Genomic DNA, 14,751 nt, shown 5'->3' with positions numbered 1-14,751 from the left:
CAGTTTTCTTTTGCAGATGCATCTTCCTTTAGAGTGGAAGCAAAAAACAGGTGTGTAAGCATCCATGAGGGATGAATAATGCACACTTACAGTCTTCATGTTACACTTTGCACACAGACATATATCTCTTACCAATCCCTTTCTAAATTTCCCAATTGCAGAAAATTGTATCCAGCTTATTGAAATCTAGGCGGGGATCCCTGTGCCCCAACCTTTTAAATATCTGATTGCCTCTCCACAGCTTCCTCATTCTCTTTGCCTGGCTACATCCCAGTATTACAGGAAAATGCTGTATAATGGGTGATAGAGGTTTCAAATAAAAACATGCAAATCATGCACAATTTGTCTAGATATGCTTATGCAGGCCAGATGCAATCTGCAGCTGCGGCACAATCCTGTTTATATTCTTGATGGGTAGAGTTTACAGTCAAAAAATTCAGCAATATTCTCAAAACATAACATGGGCCTCACTATGTCCTCATCAACAATCCCTTCACAGCCTACATAGCTCTCTCTTGTGTAGAAATAGTAAACAATTTTAAATTAAATACAAATGTTCCGTTTCACAGATCAGTGTGCTCTGAATCAATATGAAACTACCCACACTTTATTTAGTGGTTATTTACATGTATAGTTTAAACACCAATAAACTGGTGTCAGGAAGGTAAGGGGCTAAAGAAGCTGTTCCTGTCCGCCTGGTATTTCTTACACTATGTGATCAGCACCGATAAAGCTTCTTTAGAGGGGAATGCTACCTCTCTTGAAGGGACCGAGTCAGCTCAGAGAAGGGACCATATGTCCCTGGTGATCTGTGAAATATCTGTTTAGGTCCACAGTGATAAGGCTACGTCTTTCCAAGATGAGATATGGAATCCTTTGCATCTAAGTCATCCTGAGGGGCAGCACTCTTAGAAGACCAGTCCTTGATTCACTACTGACCAACTAAGTACCTGGAGGGTAGAACATTATATAGCCCTCCACATCTCTCCCTCCAATGTGATGCTACTCTGACATCAGCCTCCTGGAGTTTCAGGCAGATTAATATTATAACTTGTTAGAGATTTTCCTTACAGGCTCTAGTAAATCTTGCATTTCCTCCTGGTCCTACCCTGCCATCCACAGGCTTCCTTAAAACTGACTTTGCTGTGGTCTGTTTCTCTAAATATGTATATTTTAAAGTAGTAGTACCCTTTGCTTCTTCTTGAGTCACATCACTCGCTCAACTCCTGCTCATACGCATATTTAGATTCAACTGAAGTGATTTAAAATTGTCAGGAGAATGTTTAGCATGCTTGCACGGGGCATGGAATAATTCACATTTATTTAAATGTCTAATAACGTTGTACCACGATAGCATTATGAAAACAAATCAACCAAAAACTATTGCACCTAAGTTTCCTTAATTATTAATTTTCATCATATGTGTAAGAAAATAAATCAGGAAGCTAAACCTCTGTATTGCAGCTGAAGAGGAAGGTCTCTGCAAACAGCGGTTGAGTACACTCCAACAAGATCAATAGCTGTAAGTAACTGTGTGATATTCAGTGGAAAAAGAGATATACTAAAAACAAGGTAAAGAAACAAGGGATTTGATTTTTCCTATAGTCTAAATACATGAAGAAATTCTAGACTATTTTGCTGATTGGGACATTTTTTCCTCTTTTGCATTATCAAATGGAATAAAACAGTAAAGCTAAGCACCTAACACTTAATTACAGTTTCCTAACTTTGAAGATGCTGAAAAAATAAAAATCAAAGTAACTATTTCATCAATAAAGTCATATGATTAGTATTTTAGGCCTTTTGCCTGGCTAAATAAAATCAATCAGAGGCCTAAAAAGTTTTCTAAAATAGCACTTTTTTTTTTTCTTTTTTTTTTTTTTTTTAAACAAACTGCATTCAGAAAGCATATGAACATGACTGGTAGATATGTTTCACTTGAAGTCTTGTATGAAAAGCTTTATTAAAATCTTAAAGAATCCACTCCTGATAAATCAGAAACTATCATCTAGAAATGAATTCCTATTAAATGTATAATCTTGTGGTTATCGCTGAATTACTTAGTGTCATGTGTACCATCTGTAACAGCTTACTTCTACAGTAAAGAAAGGAACCAGGAGAGTAAACTGAATATCATCTTTTCAAAAGGAAAAATTGAAGTGGCCAGTAGGCTACCCATTGCACAATATGGAGGCATATTTAATTGCATTTCTATACTGATCAAACCATAAAAACAAAATACATGTTTGGATGAACCAATTTTCAATTCTGACATTCACTCACTACTAAAGCATAATGCCATATATAAATCAATACACGCAGGGAGCAGGAGGCAAGGGAAAACTTGTTAAGGCAGCACTGCATGAAATATTGTAATAATAAAGGTGTAAGGCAGTATACACATTAAGACCAATTCTAGCATACTCTCTTTATTAAAAGTGGGTCGTTGTCAAAAAATTGCTGATGTTAGGATTTGTTATCACGAATAATAAGAGCAACACTGCCAGAATGTGCAAGTCATAATAGACTAGGCAGATAGAAAATGTTATGAATGATGGTAACATTTGAAGCTCACTGTAATGTTACTAGATATGCCCTCTAACTGATGCTATATTTAGTATCAGTTAAACTTCCTTGGCATTAAACCCGCTGGTTCTCATGAAACTAGAAAGCAGAGGTGCTTTAAGTTCAACAGAGCATGCTACTGCTAAGATTCAGCAGCTCTGCTGATTCCTTGTACAGTTCCAGGGTGAACAAATAATTTCAAAATATGGTGAAGAGTCTGTATAAGCATTAGGTGAATTTCTCCATGGTTCTCACAGTTTGAACATTTAATATATATACCTAAGGGAAAAAATATCCATGGAATCAAGTATGCTAACCTATAAATTACTTTAATGAAAAAAAAAACTATCCAAAGATTTTTTAAAAAAATATAAAAATCAGTGATTAGTTGTCTGTAAGTATTATGCTTGTTACAAACATATAGCTTAAAAAGTGACAGAAGGAAGAATTTGTAGGGTTTCACTAGTGTTAAAGCTGTAAGTAAAATATACATTTTAAAGTTATATCTATAAATATAATTTGGCATTAGGATGTATGATAAACCTGGTTGACTTCGTACTTTTTTAATCCATGTTACATTTCTAGTCCTCTACATTTCTTTTCTCCCCTCACAAAACCTCCAGGACCTTTTAATCTCCATAAAGTAAACACAACAAAAGGCTGACTGCAGTTTACCAGATAACATATTGTAGAAGGAGATCACGCAGGGGAAAGTATGTATCTGCTACTTCAGTTTTGTATGTGTCCTGTAGCTGTGTCAAGAATGATGCTGCAGGTCAAGAGAAACATCGATGGATCTCAGATCTGCTTCCTGTCTTTTCTCACCTTGCTTTTCTTTTATTACATTGCTAATATCCAAAGCAATTTCTGTCTGTGAACTAAAATTCCCACACAATTTAGGTGATCAACAACAACATATCCACAAGATGATTGTGATCCTAACTGTAATAAAGCATTATAGGTATTAACACACCACTCATCTGGGCCACTTCACTAATATTCCAGTGAAAAAAAAAATTAAAAATACAATCTGTTCCTCTTACTGCTACAGTTTGGAGAATAGCTTCTTTCTGTTAAATACTGTTATCATATGATATAAAGTCTAAAAAAAATGAAATATGGTAAAATTACTTTGCATATGGGATTTCTGGCACAGTTTCAATCTTCTGTTCCACGGGAGAGAAAGTCAAGAGTATATGGTTTCCAAACAGAATATCTATACTTCTGTAGGTAGTGTCAAGGACACTACAAGCTCAGATTTACTTGTTTAAGGGTTTCTAGTGAGATTGATTGGTGGTTCAGCCTCTACAGGATTCTGTGTATGTCCACCTCCATTTCCAGAAGCAATGAAAAGCTAATCTATAATGGACAGAAACGCATCAGGCTACAAGATGGTAGCTCCTTCTGCTTACACTCATGTTATATCTAAGGCAGGTCATAGCAAAGGACATGGCAAGATGAGGAAAAGAGCACAGTGTTTTCCAAACATCACTTTATAAAATGAAGAAAGGAGAGCAGAAAAAGAGCTTTTTGATTCCATTCTGACTTGTGCATAGAAACTTAGCAGAGGTTTCTTCTGTGGCTCCTTGCAACGACACTGATTGTCAAAGAGCAGGCAAGAGAAACTGCTTTTCTGAAATCAAGGTTGTTGCAGATGTTAGCTGATCTAAAGCTGCATCGGGCTGGTCATGGACACCCATAAAGCCAGTCAGACCTCAGATAATATTACCAGCTAATTTCAAGGCTGCCTGCAATGCAGTTAGTATGAACCACTAGTAAAAGCTTTATTAATTGGTTTACGGTCCACACTAGGATGTGTATTATGGTGGTTACATTGCTACTATTAACCAGACCAAGGTATGCCTGTGCTACACCATAATCACAATTTTTACCTCATCACAGGTAACAAAAGGCCTTGGCCTCTTGGCTGACTGAGTTTATCAAGACAGATTCTTGTGGTTTCTGTTGTACAGCAAATTTCGAAGGTTGGTCAAATAAGAAACATAAAGTAAATGAGTAATGAAATCAAAAGTAGAAAAGGAAAAAGGCATAGGTATACAACAATGTCAGAGTTTTAGCAAGTTACTCAAAACAGAAGGAAAATCTGCGAAGCAAAGAACTGGAGGTAGGGCGACCTACTTGATAATTACTAACTACAATACCCTTTTGGCATCCAAAATCATGCCACTACATTCTTTTCTCCCCTTATGTGGGAAAAACACATTTGAAAAGAACTATATATTCACAATACCATATACTATCATTTTAACACAGTTGAAATGTCTGATGACTAGACTTTTCTAGTCTGATTGACTAGGCTATCAACTAGAGTCCAGATATCAGATTTTACCCAGAGACATACCTAACTGCCATTTGGATGTATAGATAGGCTAATCCTGCACATGCATACCACTACTGCCATATAAAATGCATGCTGCACTAAACAGTGCCAAAAATGGGGGCTAAAACCATAAGTTTTCCCCGAGTATGCCTAAGACAAACAGAAAGAATTTGGTTTCATGCAAAAAGCGGTTATGGCTGCCATTTTCTTTTAAAAAACAGGGGCCTCCCTTAATATGTTGTGGCCTAGAAATTAAGTTACGCTCATCAAAAGAAGTGAGAGACTGAGCTTGAACTCCATCTTTTGCCAGAGGCAATGCAAATCTACATTACTGGCTACAGAAAAGTTAGACTAAAAAACATTACTTTGATAAAGAGATGGCCATTTGTTATACCACTCTAACTTGATCAAATTCATCACATACTCAATGTCCATCAATGAAATTGCAATGGCATGCTTACCAGTGTACTTAACATAATGTTAATGTGTTTTACTGCTGCACAATAAAATTTCTCATTCTGTCCTCACACAGAGCTTTGATAAATAGTCAGGATTTTGGAAGACTAGGCTGAAGAATAGAATCTATGGAAAAACATATCAGGAAAACTCCATTTACCCATAAATAATTTCAGGTAATTTTACAGCCATTATGCTGTCTCTAAGTAAGTACAGAAATGCAAAAATATGCACTCACCTGTTTTATAAAACTTATTACTTAAAAAAAGTGTACAAAAAAGAAAAGGGGAAAGAAAATAAACCATTAAAGGGTGTCCAAGGGTGAACATATTTTCAGTAAGACACCATTAATCATTAAATGTATGCAGGAGCTAGCTGAAATGCCTTAGCTGTTTTCTGATGAACCAAAACTAAGGTGGTATCTGGCCAATCATTACCAGTGGCCAGAACTAAAAGCAGCAAAGAAAATAAAGAGATAATGTTTTTCAGGAAAACAATGGGATAAAGTGTCCTTAAGACTGATTTTTGACCTTCTGCTTACCAAAAAAAGAAACATTATACAATATGATTTTAAACTCCACTCAAATCTGTGACATAAAGCAGTGCCTCATAAAGTCACTAAAGTATTGAGCACTGGATGATGAGGAAATACACCTGGGAAGCACCTCTGCATATTGGGCTCATTTTTTCTACTCCTTGTTGAGAATGTACTACTGTTTACATCAGGTACAGAATCATAGAATCATGTAGGTTGGAAAAGACCTTTAAGATCATAAAGTCCAATTGTTAAATATTAGGCTAGACAGGTCTCTCATCGGATATAATACTGAATTTGTTTTGTGTTCTTTCATAATATTTTAGTTAATTGAGTTCAGGGAAGACATACGTATTGATTGGTTTTGTCAGATACATGTTGTACAGTTTTCTGTTGACAGACAACAAACTTTTCCTACTAGTGAAACTCAACAGTGCAAGGGTTTTATATGAGAAATGTGAATGACAGTATATACATGTGAAATGATACCCAACTGGAATTTAAGACTTCCTCCGCGCCCACCCCCCACCCCCCCAGATATGTATGGCATATAGTAACAATTGAAAATTTAAGCAGAGATACAATTGAGGTCAGATTGTGGCTCATAATGTTGAGGGTTTGTGCCTCTAAATAGCATGAATAGAACAATATGTTTGTAAGAGCCACCTATTATGGATTCATTAATGATAACTGGGGTTTTTTTTCAGTCTCTCTTAAATGAAGTTTTAGATAAATCTCTCAAAGGGAAGGAAGGAACATTTCCATGACTTAGTGTTTTGGTTGTGGATTTGTTGTTTTGTTTTTTTTTTTTTTTTCTCTGAAAATCATTAGAACTGATGAACATGAAAAAAGTTGTGCCTGAAAGCAGTTCTAGTCTTGCCACAACCTCTTAGTAACAGGGAGAAATAATCAAACAGTTACTAAGCTAAAAACAATTAAGAAAGCCACCAACACCAGACCAAAAGTAGATTAACAAGGAAAATGCTGGAATTAAAAAAAAAAAAAGAAACATTCTTTGAATATTCAATACAACAATGTAAAAAAATGCTCTTATGCAAGATATAAAAATATACTGATAACTACCTATCTGTGGTGGGTTAACCCTGGATGGATGCAGGTGCCCACCAAAGCTGCTCTGTCACTCCCCGCCTCAGCTGGACAGGGGAGAGAAAATATATCAAAAGGCTCATGGCTCAAAACAAGGACAGGGGGAGATCATTCACCAATCACTGTCACAGGCAAACCAGACTCTACTTGGTGAAAATTAATTTATTTCCAATCAAATCAGGGAAGGGTAATGAGACATAAACCCAAATATTAAAACACTTTCCCCTCCACCCCTCCCTTCCTCCCAGGCTGAACTTCAATCCCAGTTTACTCCACCTCCTCCCTCCCAGTGGTGCAGGGGGACATGTTCATCACAAGTTGTCTCTGCTGCTCCTTCCTCCTCGGGGGAGGACTCCTCATACTCTCACCCTGCTCCAACATGGGGTCCCTCCCATAGGAGACAGTTCTCCATGAACTTCTCCAACGTGGGTACTTCCCATGGGCTGCATTTCTTCACAAACTGCTCCAGCATGGGTCCCCCAGAGGGCCACAGGTCCTGCCAGGAACCTGTTCTGGCATGGGCTTCCCACAGGGTCACAGCCTCCTTTGGGTATCCACCTACTCTGGCATGGGGTCTTCTACAGGCTGCAGGTGGAGATCTGCTCCACTGCTAACCTCCACAGGTTGCACGAGGACAGCCTGCCTCACCACAGTCATCACCACGGGCTGCAGGGCAACCTCTGCTCTGGCACCTGGAGCACCTCCTGCCCCTCCTTCTGCACTGACCTGGGTGTTTGGAGAGCTGTTGCTCTCACATATTCTCACTCTTCTCTCCCAACTCGTTGCACAGCATTCTTTCTCCCCCATTCTTAAACATGTTATCAGAGAGGTGCAACTACCATTGCTGATGGACTCAGCCTTGGTCAGCAGCGGGTCAGTCTTGGAGCTGGCTGGCATTGGCTCCATTGGACATGGGGGTCGTTTCCAGCAGCTACTCACAGAAGCCACCCCTGTAGCAGCCTGCCACCCAAACCTTGCCACATAAACCAAATACGTTATTTTTACCAGAAATTATACTATTTAACATAAGATAAAAATACTAGGTTAAACCCGTGTCACGGTACTGTGCCCAAATGCTACCTGCCTAGGAGCGGCACCGTGACCCTGTCAGACAGGCTGATCTTAATCCTTTACCCAAATCCCGCATCCCCATTAAAAAATTCCCTGCAATCCACACCGTGCACTGTATTTCCCATCTAACTCTCAGCTCCCTGGGAGGGAACACCCTGAGAGCCAACTTCATGTTTGCCCAGACCTCTCAGACCCTTAGGCAAGGGCCGGGGGCAGTGGGGCTGCGGCGCGGCTCCGTGCTGGACAGTTCCCCAGCGCTGCCAGATGCCAGAGAACTTGCGGGGCCAGTAGCCATACCCAGCCTCTTTGCCTTTTCACGTTCTGCATGCATTCTATCCTAAATAATACATAGATGCAGTTCTATTCTTTTTCTTATTATAATAAAAATAAAATTAAATACCACTTGGTTTTTCCCACTTTTGTAGGACAGGAAGGAAACACTAAATCTCCTCAAGTGATTCGTAAAGACTGGTAACGTGAATGAAGTGCACAAGCTACAGGCAACATCTGTATCTTCTTTCAAGCTTTTTTTGGTAAAAATTACTATTTTCATGTGTAAGCAAGGTATGATCTCCTCTCTATCTGTGTTATTTTGTAGTTTTCTGAGTTAATTTAAAGCAAAAATTTGCAACGTGATTTCTCAAACAGCAAAGACCTTAATTCTGAACTCGCATGAAAGTCTAAAATTACTGACACTTACGACTGAATCAAATACATATTTTAGTGCTTTTCAAATTTAAATTGATGTTTAGTCCCAAAACAGTCCTATAAGTTAAATGACAGATTTGAGACATGGAATTGGGGTGGGGGGTAGGGAGGAATAATTCAATATTTCAGTGCAATTCCAGTAAAAGTTAACAAGAATATTTTCAGAAATGCATATATACATACATACACGTTAATAGAGAAATTATATATAGGCATTTTAAAGATGCCATTGTATATTTCAAATATCTATTAAAAAAACTATCATCTGATGAAGATTACCTTTACATGTTCTGTAATTAAATACAATACTTATGTAATTATGTCTCGGTATCCATATAGAAACAGAGAGCTAGGGATACAAATGTATTTACTAAACTTTCTGTTGATATGAAATTAGAGACTGACTTTTTTATTAGAATATTTAAAAGAAAGTCAGAGGATAAAAATGCAGTATTCCATCACCATGCTATTTAACTTACCAGTGTATAGCTAAATGAAAAACAGTGCTAACAGATTGCTATAGACATTCCTCTAAAATAAATTTTCCTAAGCCTAGACTCTAGCTTTCCAATTTGTTTACTAAAATGTTATGTTTAAGATCAAAATTATCTTGGCAACTCTTCTGTTTTGAGTCTTAAGAAGGTTATTTTTACATATTTTTATCCTGAAGAATAGTTGTTATAATCTATCTGCATTTACTTGAAACAAAATTATCTATGACCTAACAGTTTGTTTTCTGAACTTTTGTAAGTAAGAGGACAAATATCCATCATAAGGAATGCAAAGCACTCCCTCACAAGACCAAAGCAACAGTGCATGAAATTGAACTCAAAAAGAGCCTCCATTCTGTGTGACTTCTTGGCTGACACAATTTGGATATTTATAGCTTTACGAATATGCCACTGGAGAAGAACTTGAAGCTTTTTCTAGCCAGGAAGGATTAATGAACATGTGCACCTAGTAATTACAGCACTCCATCTTTCTCAAAGCCCTCACATTCCCTCAATGGCAGAAACTGTAATGAAAACCCATTGAAAATATCAATCTGCAATTCCAGAAGTAATTTAAATATTAAAATGTATAATCTCTTTTCATACTTTCTATGAACTATGCTAACAGTGGTAAGCAAAAAATCATATATAGATATTTTCTGCTTCATGTCATTATCTGGTATGCCTCATTTAAAATGTAAAATTAATCTGATATGTATTCAGACTTTAACTTACTCTAGACTCAAATTGGAAAATGCATGGGAGTGACTGTCAAATACTTCCTTAAGTAACAGCAGAAAGAAATATCAGCCTGGCGTAACACATGCAATTCTAAGACATAAAGTCTATAATCGATATCAAAATAAAAGTTTACAAGAAAATAAACATTTAAAGAGTTGGGAAAAAGCGTTCTGTACTTTTTTATTTAAAAAGGCTGTCAGAGTTACTGTCAGGTGAAAACTTTTTAAAAAGAGGTATGCATGCTACCATAAACACTTGTGTAATACGCATACTATGAGAAATCTATAGGAGTGGGGGTGCTGTTTGTTTGTTAAAACACTACCTAGATTAACTTGAAAAACACTATGCACTTCATGTTGGATTTTGAGATTAAGAAATAGTGAAAAAATACTTGTATAATCTTGCAAAACATAAAACCTACTAGCTCATCAAAATAGGAAAAATTCAAATAGACTATGAGCATCAATAGTAGAATTTTCTTGTGTTATTCTGACATTCTGATATACCACTCACCTGAAGAACAGAGATACATAAATGGATGAAGCAGACCACCCAAAAGTAAAAACAGCATTTCTAATACAGGTTATTTTAAGCAAAAAGCCTGAACTGCTTTACAAGTGAAATTAAATTTTAAAATACATTTTAGTGAAGCACTTAGCTATTACAACATTTGAAAAGAAAATCAATTATAACCTAAAAGCACAGGCATCTATATGGCTCTAAGAGTAGTCTTTTGAAAGATATTTAAGCACAGTATGAGATTTGAGCATGAAAAAATGGCCTTTTATTGTTAAAACATACTGTTCCTCGGTGGATTATAGAAAAAGAAAACACTCCAATAGAGGTGAGTGTGCATAACATTCTTTCTCCAGAGTATTCAACCAAACTGACTGCAATAAGGGGACTTCAAAAAGCAGCAAGACAAGATGTTCAAAGCACCTTGCAGCTTGGGGCTGCTGGCCTCTATTGCTGTTTTTAATACAGTTAGGTTTAACTTGGGAGCGGATAAATAATTGACAGAGGTATTTTCGGAAAGCTTTGATCACCACACCGTTTGTCAGCAGCTCTGAAGTAGTTATTGAGATAACACTTAATCTGGGGCTTCTTATTTCAAGTACAAAAGCATCCCCTCCCACCTATTTCTCACAGACTCCTGCATCAGAGCAGGAGACTTAAGATGCAGCCTGCACAGCACTAACATAACACGCTCTCCACCGGCAGATTCCTTCTCCAGCACGCCTGTTTGCGCTTCCTTACCTTTAAAAGGCTGTCCAAAACCTGCCAAGTTCCCCCAGACGATTTTAGTTCAGAGCATCCAGCAGTGCATCCGCACAAAGCTTTGCCATTGCGAGTGTGAAGAGAAAGAGCTGCTGGGATGCTGAATGGCACATCAGCCAACTTTGTGTGTATCCGCGGCTCCCTGAAAAAGCTGGACTGAAATTCGCCTCGCTTGCGGATTGGATTCAACAGCACACCAACAGTAAGGGAGAGCAAGGATTTTAAAAGGGAAAAGGGGGGAGGGGGAGGAGGGGGGCGGGGAGAAAGGGAAAATCCTGCCTGTATTGGATAAGCCTTGCCTGTGACTGGTAAGCTGGTCTTCTGAGTCCAACAAATACTCGCGAAACTACTCTTCTGTAATGTTTTGATTGCACTGTGTATCATGGGAGGCCATCAGTTTAACAGCTGATCTTTCAATATAGAATGTGTTAACTATTTGCATTACTAATATCTTATGGAATAACATGAGCATTGCAGCCTTCAAGTTATAATCACGTAAAGAAAATGCAATATATGAATAAAAATAATTTTAGGTCTAGTTAGACTTCAATTTTAGTAATTTTCTGTGGATTACTTTTTTTATTAGTTTAGATTCAATTAACTATAAAAATGTATTTCCTTTCTTCCCTGTTACATACAGATGTTGATGTTCCTGTATAAGGTGTAGACTGTTTCACTTGCATTACTTGAGTCCTTGTAGAAAACCTACATGTCTACCTACAACACCAAGTTACACCTGGCTTTCCATGTTTCATGCTACATTCAGTCTAGAATGAATCCGTTTTTTGAGACACTACTGGGCCCATTACACCATGATAAGGCTTTAAATATTCTTCAGCAGAACACAGAACACTGCTTCCACTATTATGATAAGCCTGTCTAAAATTGAACATTGTTGACTGTTATAGCTAATGCTGTAGATATGAAATATAACAGAAATAATAATTTATTTATCTAATAGGACTGGCTTTTTTATTCCCTTGCTGTTTTAAGAGTAATGTCGAAGAATACATGCTTTTTTATACATCCTTACTCAAACCATAGTAGTGTACAAATTTATTTCTGCTTGCTGACAATGAAAATACCATTTTCTAGGGCTCTCCTGTTTGGCCCTGGCACAGCAATCTGGGGTTAGAAGCAGAAGTAAAAGTGCCAGGAAGATAAGAGGCCAGCTGTACCATAGAGGTGATAACCTCATTTGGCAAGAAATGCACTTTGGATATATAGTTTGAATAGCACAGTTTATTTCAAGCAGTACCTATTTTTAGTGAGGTTCGGTGAGGAGGAATGCCTCTACCACTTCCAAGGTCTTAGGCTCCATTAAAACAAGTCACATAATAAAGGACAAGCAGAAAATGTGACCACCAAGGTAAAAGGAATGGGAACTTTCACAACTATCTATCTATTCAGAGGATTTGGGTTTTTTTCTTCACTAACATTGTATCCATCTAAATGATAAGGAGTTCCCATTCCAAATTTCATTGCCAATTATGAGGCATTAAATTGGCCTGTATAGGTTTTTTGGCTCCTATTGACCTCATCAAACAGCTGTGATTTCTAGGCAATCAGTCACTAATGAGTTTAGAAACAATAAACAGAAGTTAAAATGCCAGATGTATTTCATTTATCTTTTTAAAAAATGAACTCTCTTAAGATGTAAATCTTGAAAATTTTAAGTTTAATACATAATGTTCTTTGGGTTTGCATTTTTTTGCTAATGCATGAAGGAATCATCCTCTAGTGACTGAAAAGGAAAAACAATACTTATGCTATGCCTGTGTCTTTCTAATATAGTTAGTGCCTTATCAGCTCTCAAACACACTCCTGTGAGCAGCTCTGGAAAACTAGCCAGAATGCTCAAATACTTTAGCACTCTCTCAGTCTTGTCTCATTTTATTGTCTTATAATGCAAACATCTGTAATGCAGTGAAAACTATATTGCAAATTTTAATACCAGGTAAAATCTATGCACCTAATGAAAGGAACATCTCAGAGAAATAGCTGAAATGCACAATGTAGCTATTAATTGCAGGAAAAAAATAATTTGCTATACACCTATCACAAGTAAATATCTACAGCTTACAATATGGATAGAATATTTTTTCTTAAAGAAGCAGATTTTTGTCTGTACTCAATGTTAAGACTCGTAAAATAATAATAAGAAAATAATATTATATTAAATACTTATATACTAACTGATGGTTAGAATAGACACTCATTGACAGGGTTGTGAACAGAAGATAATTCTCAACTGCAAGCTCTGTGATGTATTTAGGGGCTGTTAGTCCATCATCTTTCCTGTGTACAAAACTCATGGAAAGCAAAACAGCTCAACACACTTTTAAATGGTTTGTTTGTTTATATTTGATGACTCTTTAAGTAAGCAGGAATCCAGATAACCTCTTGGCTAAGAATTCATTATGTATCTTCTATATTAGGACTGTACTATTTCAGGAAGCGTTTTGCATATACATTTCTTGACTAGTCATGTGCCATTAGCAGTCCATTTTGTGTCCTAGACAGAAATACTGCATTCACATAATATGCATTCGTAGTTCCTTTTGACTGTCTTATACAAGGACTGACTGTAAAGCAACTGTCTTGCAAAAAGATTCACACACTTATCCCAATTTTGTTTCATGCCATATCCTAAACCAGTTTTACTTTCATCCCTGACATCTTGCAGCCTTTCAGCAAAGGATAAAAGCTAACACATCCCCAGCTCCCCAGTGAAACACTTCTTTAAGAAAGCCACAGAAGTAGATCCGGGAAAAAAAAATTCACTAAAATGACCCTCTTGATTACAGCTATCAGGGAGTTACACAGAGATAAAATGGTTTCCAAGTTATCTGAGGTTAAGTGTATGGAGAACAAATACTTTGACTTAGCAAATGAATAGGAATTCAACAGAAAGGCATGGCTGTGTTTGCCATGAGCTCTCCTACAACAGACAGGCGGCTGCATGTTTAAACAGATGTAGATAATCCACAGCAAATTCTAGACAATGTAGAAAACAGCTCATTTGAATGTGAAACGAAGCATACATCAGTGTAAAACACTCATATCAGAGATCTTTGTGGCTACTCAAACACAGCAAGAATTTCCTCATTGCTCTTGGATCACCATTTAGAATAACTGTGCAATGAAAGTACAACTCATCTTGCCCTGGTTACTGACACTTCTATTTGTGACCATATTGGAGATTGTATTTTTCACATCAACACGAGTTTGTAGTGCAATGGGCAGCCAAAGGCAGGAGAAATCAGGAAAACTCCAGGAAAAAGAGTGGCTTAAGTTAAAGGCAGTGAATGTTACTAAAGGAGACTGCCAGATCTATCAACTTTGAAAATTTTGATTCACTGTCCTGCTGAGCCTGACAGGATTTGGTCAGACAGGTATCATAATAGGAATGCAGAAGGAAAAATAATTTCAGCAGCATTAAAAGGACTGTATCTCAA

General features: G+C 37.2%; 1 protein-coding gene across 12 annotated transcripts in view; it reads right to left on the bottom strand.

Annotated features, from left to right (window-relative positions):
* Window positions 1-14,751, bottom strand: part of DMD (dystrophin) — a 1,096,913-nt gene that overhangs the window by 545,213 nt on the left and 536,949 nt on the right. Inside the window, exon 1 of one of the 12 annotated variants that reach the window (XM_040582474.1) lies at window positions 11,273-11,365. The exons of the other annotated variants lie outside the window; for them this stretch is intronic. The gene's annotated coding sequence lies outside the window, so the exon portion shown is untranslated. Of the gene's footprint in view, window positions 1-11,272; window positions 11,366-14,751 lie in introns of those variants that run through there. 12 annotated transcript variants of the gene reach the window in all.

Source organism: Falco naumanni, chromosome 2 (assembly GCF_017639655.2).
Source record: "Falco naumanni isolate bFalNau1 chromosome 2, bFalNau1.pat, whole genome shotgun sequence".
Taxonomy (NCBI): domain Eukaryota; kingdom Metazoa; phylum Chordata; class Aves; order Falconiformes; family Falconidae; genus Falco; species Falco naumanni.
This window is presented reverse-complemented; position numbering and strand designations above follow the sequence as displayed.